At 36.0% G+C, this 11,454-nt stretch overlaps 1 long non-coding RNA gene across 1 annotated transcript; it reads right to left on the bottom strand.

Annotated features, from left to right (window-relative positions):
* Window positions 1-4,050: 4,050 nt before the first annotated feature.
* On the bottom strand, window positions 4,051-10,146 carry LOC149839895 (uncharacterized). Its single transcript, XR_016431371.1, has 3 exons — window positions 10,001-10,146; window positions 5,801-5,938; window positions 4,051-5,677 (listed from the first exon to the last, which is right to left on the bottom strand). It is a non-coding gene; the product is annotated as an uncharacterized LOC149839895 (long non-coding RNA).
* Window positions 10,147-11,454: the final 1,308 nt, after the last annotated feature.

Consider the following 11,454-nt stretch of genomic DNA (forward strand, 5'->3'; position numbering starts at 1 on the left):
GAGGTAGGCTTACTTAGCATTTGAAAAGCAGGCATCTTTAGTGACTGCAGCTAAAGCATCCAAAAAAGAACGTGTGCCACACTGCTGCATGTCCGATAGTGTTCAATGCCCAAGGGGTTAAATGATGCTCCCTTTTAATATATATATATATATATATATAGTGTGTGTGTGTGAGAGAGAGAGAGAAGGTGGTAGCTGCTAACCACTTTTCTTACTAACCCTGTGCTAGCTGATCTTTTAAAGGGTTTCTTCTTGTTTTTCTTGAATCTGACTATATAGATGCTTCTACATGCTTGATTTTCTAGGAATCGACTCATGGATCATCCAATTCTAATGTGCAGTATGTTTTTATAAGGTTTAAAAATCAATGGCCTAAGATTTTTAATATTCAAGGTTTAAAAAATCACTTTTTTTACTAAAAAACTTGACCTAAGTGTTGTTTCCTAGTAAATCGACCATGCCGACCATACCTATACGATCATAATTAAGTAATAAATGGGGAAAACCCTTCGAGAGCCGGGTTAGCATGATGATTAACTAGAAAAGTAATTAACTACCACTTTCTTATATATATATATATATATATATATATATATATATATATATATATATATATATATATATATATATATATATATATATATATATATATATATATATATATATATATATATAAAGAGAGAGAGAGAGATGAGCAACGGGCTGGGCAGCCCAATGGGCCAAGCCAACTTGGCCCGCCATGGGCCCAGTGTGGGTCAAGGTTTTAGGCCTAGGCCCATTAGCTATATGGCCAAAACCTGGCTTGTTATATACGTGGGCCGGATCCAAGTTGGCCCACGGGATACCGAGCCGCCCCGACAAGTCTGAGCTATTTATTAATTTTTAATAATATAAAATTAAAAAAAATTAATTAATTATATAATAACTTGATAACTATTATTATTTACCTAATTAGTGACATTAATTTTATGAAAACTGGAAAGATGATCAGTTGGTTACATGAAAACTTGTTAATTATTTATTATTTACCTAATTAGTTGGGTTTGGGTCGGAACCTCTTCCCATTGGCCATTGGACCAATGGGCTAGGTCATGGACTACTTTTTAAACTCGAGCCCATTATTAGTAAATGGTCAGGCCATCTCGGGGTCAGGTCGCACTTAAAGCCCGTCTGGCCAAGTTTGAAATGTGCCCAAGTTGACACGATGCCCATATATATATATATATATATATATATATATATATATAAAGAGAGAGAGGTAAGTAAGTGCCTACCAAAGTTGGGAGCCTTTCGCGAGCAAACGAGGGGTTTCAAGGTGTTTTTCTCAAATTTGACTTTCAAATATGTTTGACATGATCAATTTGTTAAAAAACAACACTTGGATCATTTTTTTTATGAAAAATATGATTTTTTCAGCTTAAATATTTATGAAAATTGTAAACCGCTGATTTTCAAACCTTATAAAAACCTACCCTCGTAATGTAATTGAAAAATCCAAAAGTTTGTACCCATAAAATCAAGCATGTGAAACACATATGTATGTTCATATTAGAGAAAAACATGAAAAAAGAAATTCTTTAAAAGCCCTTTAGGCTAGCAGTAGGCATAGATTGTAAATCTCTCTCTCTCTCTCTCTCTCTCTCTCTCTCTCTCTCTCTCTCTCTCTCTCTCTATATATATATATATATATATATATATATATATATATATATATATATATATATGAGAAGGAAGACTGTGCAACCAAAGTAAGGTACAACATGTATAACCAATGATGATTGAACAACTCTCCTTTTTCAGTGTTCGAGTGTTTCATCAATTGAACCTTATATATTTGTTCTTTATAATATATTTATTAAAAAATTTGCTTTAGATAAAAATTTTACAACCTCTGAAAGTGTTTTTTGAAGCATGAAAAAATAGGCTACTTGCAATTTTACAATACAAAGTATCATCAGCTGATGAATTTTAGAGATTTGAAAAATGTATCTAAATATCAAAAAATCATAATCTAAAAAATGTTGCTTACTAAATAAATGACAAAAATACAATATATAGAGCCCGATCATTAGAGAAAGAACGTAGCTTAGCTTGATCATCATTGGTTTTGGATGTTGCACATTCCTTTGGTTTCATAGTCCTCCTCTCTCTCTCTCTCTCTCTCTCTCTCTCTCTCTCTCTATATATATATATATATATATATATATATATATATATATATATATATATATATATATATATATATATATATATATATATATATATATATATATATATATATATATATATATGTGTGTGTGTGTGTGTGTGTGTGTGTGTGTGTGTGTGTGTGGTAGTCACTTTTCTAGCCTACTGCCAGCCTACCATGAGTCAACAATCATTTTTAGATTTTTTTTGGCAAATCTGACCCTATAAATGAGTTCGACATAGTCGATTTGCTAAAAAATGATGCTTGGATAATGTTTTTGCAATAAAAACTATTAAACCTTGAATATTTATTAAAGTTTTATACTATAAATGTTTAAATCTTATAAAAACCTACCTACATGTCAGAATCGATGAACCAAGAGTTGATTCTTATGAAATTAAGCATGTAGATCATATTTGTATGGCCAAACTTAAGAAAAACATGCAAAAATTCCCTTTAAAAGCCCGATCGATTAAGGGTAGGCAACAACTTTTATTATATGATATGATATGATATTTTATATATATATATATATATATATATATATATATATATATATATATATATATATATATATATGTCGGGACTTGCTTATGGGAAAATGCAAATTTGTTGGGTTGAATCCTGCATAGTTAAGTTCAAAATTGCTAGGAATGGTCTGACTTTTCAACCCTCTTGCACAATACTACGATATTTTGTAAACCCAAAAAATTGAGTCTTTCTTGTTGTTTTCTTTATATATGAAATCCACATGCTACACACCCTGGCTTTTCTTAGCCATTCTTATAATTTTTAAGGGGTTGATTTTTGGACATATCCCTAGGAGAAATCCCTTCAGCCCAAGAGAGGCATCTATTGATATACATGTAATTGTATATTAGTGTAAATTATTATCTGATTAATTTAGTTTAAATAGTTTTATCCTTAATTGTTACTTATATGGACATATATAGCCTTTGAGAGAGAGTGACCATTGAAATGGCCTCCCAATGATCCTCTTATGGCCACACGACCTTACATCTCTCTCTTAGCCATAAGGGATATCCTGTGTTTTCATACTTGTTCTCAACAGAAGCTTTGCATATACACCCTATGTTTCTATTTTTATTCTCAATAAAAACCTTACATATATACTTTTGAGTGATATTTTATTCACGCAGTTTATGTAATCTTATTCACTCTTTACTTATCAATACTTGAGTCCCATCTAACTGGTATGTCTAGTAAAAACATCCTCAGCGACTCTCTTGATTAACAGATCTGCTATCATGTTAACTAAAATAACATAATTTGTTGATATTTCATTTTTCATAAGCATATCATAGATATATTCATATTTAACTTCTATATGCTTACTTTTAGAATTATCTACTCATGTTTGAATCAAACTTATAACAACTTCATTTTTATAATAAAGTTGAATTGGATCTCTTAGAATATTCAATTTCAAATAATTTATGAAGCAATTTATCCACACACCAAAGGTGGTTGCCATGTTACATGTAATATATTCAGCTTGCTAGATATGTTGTGTAACACACCCTTGCTTCTTGCATGACCATGTAATTGTCCGACCTCCTAACATAAATACATAGCTAAATGTGAACTTTCTTCCATCTCTGTTTTCAATAACGTCAACATTTGAATAACCCACAAGATTTAATCTATCTGACTAATAGTATAGCTTGAGTTTTTTAGTTCTCTTTAGATGTCGAAAAATTATTTTCACTGCTTCCTAAAGAAAGAGCAAAGGATTGCTCTGGTATCTACTCACTAGGCTTACAACAATGCTTAAATCAAGTCTAGTGCAAAGCATTGCATACATTAGACATCTAATTGTCTAAGTATAAGGAATATTCAACTTTTCTTGTTTATCTTTTGGACAATTATTCGTATTTAGCTTTAGGCTTTACTTTGATACTTTTCATTCTTAATTTCTTTAGAATGTGATCAAAATATTTTTCTTGACTTAGACATAGCAATCTTGATTTTATATTTCTTTGTATTTTAATTTCAAAGATATATGAGGTTTCACTCATATATTTCATTTCAAATCGAGAATTTAATTGGTTTTATTTATCATGTGTAGATTATTTTCTATAATTAATATGTCATCAATATAGAGAGATAATATAGTGAACTTACTCTTACTATTTTTGGCATATACACAGAGGTTCATATTATTTGCCTCATAACTCAACTTGGTTATAGCATTATCAAATGTCAAGTACCATTGTCTTGGTGACTGCTTAAATTCATAAAAAGATTTATTCAACTTGTATACTTTATACTTTTACCTTCAATTTCAAAACCTTCTAGGTGCTGTATGAAAATAATTTCATTTAATTTACCATTCAAGAAGGTTATTTTTATATCCGTTTGATATAGGTTAAGATCAAGATTAGCTATCAATGCTAAAATAATATGAATAGAGGTCAATTTGGCTTTAATAGAATAAGTTTCTTCATAATCGATCTCTTCTCGTTGATAATAATCTTTTGCAACTAATCTTGTCTTGAACTTATCAATAGTTTTATTTGCCTTCAATTTTGTTTTTAAAACCCATTTACTACCAATTGCCCTACGTTTTTTAGGCAACACAGTTAGTTCAGTTAGTTTTCAAGCTCTGTTCTTTTCTATGAAGTTCAACTCTTCTTTTATTGCTTTCATCTAATGTTCAAATTCATTAGAAACAACTAGATCATCAAAACTCAAGTTATCAAGAGTTTTATTTAAGTTCATGAAATAGCATAATTCTTCGATTAAGAATATACTCGAGTGACCTCTTTTTGCTACTTAAATTCCTCAATTGATTTTTTGTTAAGGTTGATTTTGTTGTTTCTTGCTTCAACACTCGCGCGCACAGACCACTTTGAGCACCGACATAGATCTGTCGAACCTTGCTCTAATACCAATGTCGAGACTTGGTTATGCAAAAATGCATATTTGGTGGGTTGAAGTATGTGTAGTTATGCTCAAAATCGCTAGAGACAGTCAGAATTTTCAACCCTCTTGCATAGCATTATGATTTTCTATAAACCTAGAAAATTGAGTCTTTCTTGATGTTTTCATTATGTATGAAATTCACACATACATACACTATACACCCTTGATTTTGGAACACATGCTTGAGAGAAATCCCTTCAGCCCAAGAGACACATCTCTTGATATACATGTAAGTGTATATTAGTGTAAATTATTATCTGATTAATTTAGTTAAAATAGTTTTATTTTTAACTGTATGAACTGTTATAACCTTTGGAAGAGAGTGACCTCTGGAATGGCCTCTCAACGATTATTATCTCATTACGAAAAATACATATATATGTTGGACGAAAAGTACCAGGATGGCAGGGGAAGTGTGCTCCGGAACCCCACGTATTTAATAAAATGATAAGAGGCAATAATAAGCGGGAGGTTCCCACAAAATTGGTACAGCAACACCCATTTGAGGCACTTCGTCTGCTCAGCCGGTGTATTAACTTTGTTCTGCAGAACAAGCATTTAATGAGCCAATACCAAGACCAGAGAACAATAAGAACAAGAACAGAAATAAGTAAAAGCATCCTACAGCAGGCATGGAACCAACAGTTAAAAGGATTATAGGAAAACCTGAATCTTGTACTTTCTTAACAGCCCAGTCCTATCGAGGTACATGAATGGAAGGGTCAACAGAAGATAGACGATTTCATTAACGAAGAAGGTGCCGATTGTAGCAAGCTGAAACTCACTGAAATGTGTAATCAGATACTGCATCACCACAGCAAAAAGGAAAGTTTAGTGAATAAGAAAAACTATATAATACAAGAGCATATGTCTGCAGACCCAAGTTATGTGTTTGGGTGTGCACACGTGCGTGCACTCAAGCACTCAAGCCTGTGGGTATATACATTTTTTTTTTAAAGGCAAGCTGGGGTTAGGTAGGGATGGCAGTGGACCTAGGCAGGGGCGGGAGACAAGGTCTCCACCCCCGCCCGTCTAAAAATCCTGCCCTCCATCCTTGCACGGATTTTGATTTTAACCTCTATCTCCTTTTTATGTCCTCCGTCCCCACTCCAAACGGGGTGGGGCCTTGTTGCCATCCCTAAAGACAAGGACGGGGTAGGATGGGGCAAGGCAGAGATCAAGATGGGGACGGGGCAGGGCAGGGGAAAGCATAAGTTCAAGCCCGCCTTCATTCCCGCACAAGTTTTGATTTTAACCTTCATCCCCTTTCATGTCCTCCATCCTCGGTCAAAACTGGGCGAGGCGGGACCTTGTTTCCTCCAGGTCTATTGTCATCCCTAGGGTTAGGTAAACCCCTATCAGTTATACAACTATACCATTGGGTTTTGAACCTGCAACGTCCCAACACAAGGTGATGTGTGTTAACTGAACCAGACAACACCCCGTTGGTGTCTGCATGAAATGGATGTTGGCATGAAATTTGTTAGTGAATTTTTTGAAAAATAAGGCTCGAGGATAGTGATTTTTTTTAATCTTTTAATCAATAAAAAACTTTTTTTGATATTTTAATATATGAAAAGGCATTTTTATTAAAATATAATTAAAATTTATTAAAAATCTCTTTAAAAAGTTTACATACACATGCCTAGGTTGTGTCAGCGTATCCAATCATGTCTCCTGTCCTTGACCATAAGTCACGTCACGCTACAAGAAATTATATTTTTACTGGCGCAGCTTTTGTGCCAGTAAACGCATTTGCGTCACACTTTGAGTAGAGAGTAGCCTGGGCATCTAACCGATCAATCCTTCAAAAGGTGAAGCACTTTCTTTAAATTTTTAAATCCTGAAACAGCTAAATGTAAATTAGCCATAGGTTAGCTGCATATATATATGTAGGGCTGTGCATCGAGCTAACTAGCTAGCTCGGTCTTGACCTGCTTAATCTAAGCTCGAACATGTCTAAGTAAATAAATGAGCTGAACTTGAGCAAAGACTCAAGCTTGGTATACATTAACAAGCCCAACTCGATAAGGCAATCGAACTCGGTTAAGCTCAATTAGCCATATTAGGCTCGGTTGATATATTTGTATAAGACATATAGTTTTAATATATGTACAAATTTTGTTGATTAAAATAACCAAAAAAAGGCCTTACATTAGCCTTACATGGATGAGGTAGGGAGATCGAATCCCACCCTACAGATTTTAGCTCGAGTCAAGCCGAGCCTAGCTCGAGCTCTACTTGAACGAGTCTTGCACAGTGGCTTTTGAACCTCAGTTCAAGCTCAGACAGCTTTAACATCCATTCTTTAATGAGCCGAGCTTGAGCCAGCCCAAGCTCAATTTGAATTTGGCTCGTTTGCAGTTCTGCCTGTATGATGCCCACGTCTGCACCCTACATAATAACGCCATAACGGGGATAGCCAAAACACTTTACATAGGATCAACAAACAAAAGCAAGTGGAATCTACCACGCAATTTCCTATCCCCAATCATGGAGAGCAAAAAAAAAAAAAAGACAAACAAACGCAACCCACCAAAGAGGAGGTGCGAAAATCGTTTCTATACTTTAGACCATAGTTTTCAAAAAACAAAATGGATACGAGAAGCGATGTGTGAAGCGAAAGTAGAAAAGCAAGTGTTAAGAAGTAATATGACCACAGGAGCAAGATCACCGCTGTGGGGGTGAAGGTGAAGTTCTTGTGAAGCCATTATGCAAGCACATGAAAAATAAAAAAGAAACACATAGAAAGCAATACGGAGCGGAGCACGGTTGGAAGCAAATAAGAAATGACATGAACACAAATATAAAAACAATATAAACCTATACAAAAATATTACATTTAATATAAAAATATAAGTAAAGAAAAAGCAAGTGAAAAGTGACAAGAAGCGAGAGAGAAACGTTAAGTAAAAAGGAATTGTTTTGGGAAACGAAGAAGAAGTGGGCTTTATATTGAAGGAAATCGAGTTTCTCATATTTCAGAAGCGGGTTTTCCAAAGTTTCCTCTCCTTTCGGAGAAATGAAGAGTTTCCCGCTTTCAAGGCAAGCTTCCCCACAAGGGCGGAGGCAGGTAGGGGTCGCCTGAAAAACCCCAATATGGAGGTTCGGGCCTGAGTGTTTAGTGCCCACCATGGCCCGAAACTGTGCCCACCTCCCATGTTGAGTGTCCAAAAATGTGCTGTCTACATGCATAAAAGAGGGGGAGCTCTCATTTTATAAGCAAAAGAGGGTTTCCCCACTTGATTTAAGCCTCACTTTTTTTCCTCCTCAACATGAGACTATTCTCCCAAAAACTACTTTTTTTGCCCATGAGTTTTTGTGGGAAATGCAAAATTTTGCTTCACAAAACCTTGGGCCCCATGACCACCCTGCCTTATGTGACCCACCTTTGAAAGCTAAGGACACACCTGTGCACCAGTGGGGTTTGATCTGGTGTCTTCATCTCAGCACCTTCACAGCTACCCTGTCGTGGTGAAATGCATCTCTTTTATCTTTCTCAAAATAAAACACTCGTAAAAATGTCAAAAGTGACGTGGATTAGTCCTATATCGATCGGTTTACAGGAACAAGGCCCTCCCAAAGCCTATAAAATGGAGCTCTTTTATTTTTCAAGTAACAAATCAGCGGTCGTGGGGGCTTGCCCTGACCTAATCTAAAATGAATTGGCAGGTATCAGGCAAAGAATTATTACAATTTTCAGTTGAGCTCAACTCAATAATTATTGGGTTACGTTTTTGACGATTTAGATCCATTTTAGGGGTTATGTTTTGTTTTTTTTCCTCAATTAACATAATATATAGTATGATGTTTGTTAAGGTTTAGGGTTTTGATATTTTTTTAATAGCATGAATGCTTAATTAGGGATTTAAGGTATTTTTTTTGTGTGTGTGTTTTTAATTAGCATTATGCATGAACCTATAAACAATGAATGGTTGATTTTAGTTAGAATATTAAGGGTTTTGTTTTATTATTTTTTAGAAATATTATCAATATAATTTATTAGTAATTATTTTTCCTTTTTATTGTGTGTTAGTGCTTAAGGGTGTCAACAGGCTGGATCTAGTTTGGACCGGATGAGTCTGAATTCATTTTTGACTTTGAGGTGTTGGTACAGGGTTCAGACCTGAGTCTGATGGATCCACTATAAGAAAAACTATACCCAGATCCCATAAGAATTATATCAACATGTAAAATAATATTTTTTTCTTCTTTTTTACATTGAAAACTCTTAGATCTGAACTCGTGTCGGATCTAGGTCCGGTGTTAAATTTGACAAACTACACCCACCTCCATATACTAATCGGATCCTTAAGATCTAACCTTGATTTTAAACAAACCTTATTTTCACCAACCTTGACTCTATATGGTTTGGTACGGGTGGGATTCTTCTCAAATCCAACCCATTGGCGTGGCCCGTCCTAATTTAGATTACTGGCTCCGCCTCTGTTTTCTCATGTAGTAAGAAGCTTCCGATAACTATGATTTATACATTAAGAAAAAAAAACAAAGAATGACCGATAAATAATGGCACATTTGTTTTGATCACAGCTGTGATTCTTCAGCCTATAGAAGTTGATCACAGGTTCAGACCCTTGACCAACTTTCACAAGTTGGAAGGCGTGCTAAATCACCTGCTCAACTTTTACATGTTTGTGTTGTCATGTGAAAGTTTGGTAGTTGTGATTTATAATCACACGTACTTGAGAAAATCTCACTTTTACTGGGCATCCCAAACGTGCCCGTCATCAAATAAAAGAAAAGAAGGAGAAACAGGATCACATGAAGAAACATGGCGTAAGCAACCAAAATTAAAAGCAAAGGATAAAACAAAGAAAAAAGACACCAATGGAAAGGAATCTGTACCAGCCATCCCGATTCTAGAAGAGACGCCATGAGAGAGAGAGAGATTTCAATCGGTAAAACGGAAAATTCAAGAAAGGGGAGGAGCTAATGAAAGAAGAAACAGGGCGCTCTCTCTCTCTCTCTCTCTCTCTGACACTTGAGAGTCAGACACTCATTGTGGTCTTTCCTTTTATAGGCCAACAGCACTAAGATTTTCTCTTTTGCCCTATATCCTAACTGAGAATTACTAGAATATCATATCTCTTAAATCGGCTCGAGTCCGGATCAGGTACAATCACATGGTACAAAATTTGTGCTAAGCACTCAATTGCCCTTTCTGTCCCTTCCATTTAACTAAAGGCATTTCTGTTGCATAAAACCCACCACTAACTGTACCTGTAAAGTAAGGGTCGCTAATTAATGAATAGCACAGCAATCAGCACAAGGATGCATTCAATGGCTTCTGCTCCTATTTAAGAGAAAAGGAATACATTTGCAAGGTATGTGGTCCAATAACTGGGCCACAATTTACTCAGACCCTCTCCTTCTTTAAGGTGTGGTTTCAGTGGAAGAATGATCTAATAGAGGTCATTTTGTCTACTGGGAGTGGTGAAAATGAACACTTTCTCGCTTTGGTGAAACAAAACAGCGCACATTTGGAAACAAGAAAAAATTTCATAGAAAAAGAAAAGTTTGCCTACCAGAAGTTTTGATATTGATAGCTTTTTCAAATGAAAAAGTTTTGCTTGTTTGTGTAGCATGAGAATAACAAAGTGAAAAAATATGAGAAAAATGTCTGTGTAATGTGTGTGTGTGTGTGAGAGAGAGAGAGAGGTGGGTCGATCACACACATCCATTGTCTCGGGCTCACCGGGGGCATCATGGACGGTGTTGCCTTCCCCTCAGTGCAGAGCTTCCAATTTTCCACCTCTACGGCCGAAGCAAGGTAGACCCCCTTGGCCGGCGGAGCACCCCTCCCATCGTACCCACCATCATAACAAAATGTCTACCTTCTGCCTCCAATCTTGGGTGATCCAGATTCTTCGATGCTTCTGGTTGAGCCTCTTCTTGAATTGTCGTTTGATGTATTCATCGTAGGACTTTTAGCTCCGACGGATTTGGAGGTCGCTGGAGGGTTTTTCAGCGACGGCCGGCGAGGCATTCAGGCGGTTGATGGTGAGGCTAAAGGTCAGGAGGACGGAGAGCAAAATGCAGGTGACGAACGCCTTCATAGTGCTGGCCCTCGCGAGGGAGCACATCTTCTCAAGGCTCATGCCGATAGTGGCGAAAACCATCGGATTTCAGCGATTGTTCCAATGACAAGGAGTTGAGATGCTGGAATCCGGTGAGGAACTGGTGACACCTTCGACGAGGTTCGAGGCGTGCCATCACCAGAGAGAGAGAGAGAATTTTTGACAAAAAAAATCCTCCACCCCCCCCCCCCCCCCAAATGGAAGAATTTTTCCTTTGAAAAA

Source organism: Nuphar pumila, chromosome 4 (assembly GCF_984573655.1).
Source record: "Nuphar pumila chromosome 4, dmNupPumi1.hap1.1, whole genome shotgun sequence".
NCBI lineage: Eukaryota > Viridiplantae > Streptophyta > Magnoliopsida > Nymphaeales > Nymphaeaceae > Nuphar > Nuphar pumila.